We start from the raw sequence: 1350 nt of genomic DNA on the forward strand, positions 1-1350 counted from the left end.
GTTTTCTCCTTATTTTATGGTTTTCCTGCTCCAGACTGGTCATTTGCCACTTCCCCAAGATTCTAGCTTATTTTAGTGAGGTAGTGGTATTTGCAAGCCAGCATCAAGTATTACGCGTATTACTGTTCCTACAGAGCAAGGAAATAAGTGATTACTACTATTAATTTCAGTCCAGTTACACAGGGCTTTACCTTGCCAGTTACACATTTGCATCTGTCTTCTTCCACCTTTACTTTGTGTCCTGTATAGTAAATATACTCCAGAGAATTGGAAATTACTACATCACTGCCACCATCAGCAGTATCTTTTTGTGCACAGAATTTCTCCCAGTGAAGATGTTCAGGTTATTTTTCTCATAAGTTAGTTCAGTTATTTTTTTTAAAGACACTGTAAGAATGGTGTGATGTCAAAACTCTAACTTTTTAAGGAGTTGCATAGAATCACCATCAGCTCAAGTATAATTCTTACCAAGCCTGATGCCTACTGCTAGGTATGTTAATTTGTTGCTGTGGCAACTCAGAAATCACAACAAGTGTTAAGGAGAAAAGTATCACGTTCAGTGTAGGATCAGAAATGGTTCTGGATAGAGCTTGTCGTTATGGTAGTTTCTCGACCATTCTCCTAGGCAGGCTTCTCTCTCAGCTTCTCTGTCCTTTGGACCAGCTTCTGCCCTGCTTAGGCAAGTGTTAAAAATCACTTGTTAACTCAACCAGAGGCATTTGGCTGCTCGCCAGCTCTTGCCCAAGGATGCTCAGTTCTTTGCTGTCTGTGTTGTTGAGATTTTATTTGGTCGCCTGGTCTTTTGCCATAGTTTCTGTGCTGCTACTTCTACGTGTCTCATGCTGAGCTGTATGGGTGTTACAGTATCTTGAGTCTAGGGATCCCTGGCTCCAAAAGATAGGCTTCCTTCCTGGCTCTTCTTTCTTGATGGCAGGTAAGATCCCTTTTCTGCTTCTGGGTCTAGCAGGATGGGAAAGTGACCGATCCTCCTTTCAGGGTCCATGAATAACTGGAAGGGCCATATTGAGTAATTCACTCAGTTTGAAGAACAGTTCATTTAAAACAAATGTTTGTATGCAGTGTCAGTGTGCCCCCTATCATTATTTTACTTTTTTTGAGTATATAAACATTATCAAATAAATACATTAACACGATAGAAAGTTTTCTTTCTCTTTCAAAATTATTTATTTATTTATTTAAACATTTTATTAGGGGCTCATACAACTATTATCGCAATCCGTACACACATCAATTGTGTAAAGCACATTTGTACATCATTCTCAAAGCATTTTCTCTCCACTTAAACCCCCCGCATTAGGTCCTCATTTTCCCCCTCCCTCCCTGCTCCCC

This window comes from Echinops telfairi, unplaced genomic scaffold (assembly GCF_000313985.2).
Source record: "Echinops telfairi isolate 266 unplaced genomic scaffold, ASM31398v2 ScPeMD7_5868;HRSCAF=6743_1, whole genome shotgun sequence".
NCBI lineage: Eukaryota > Metazoa > Chordata > Mammalia > Afrosoricida > Tenrecidae > Echinops > Echinops telfairi.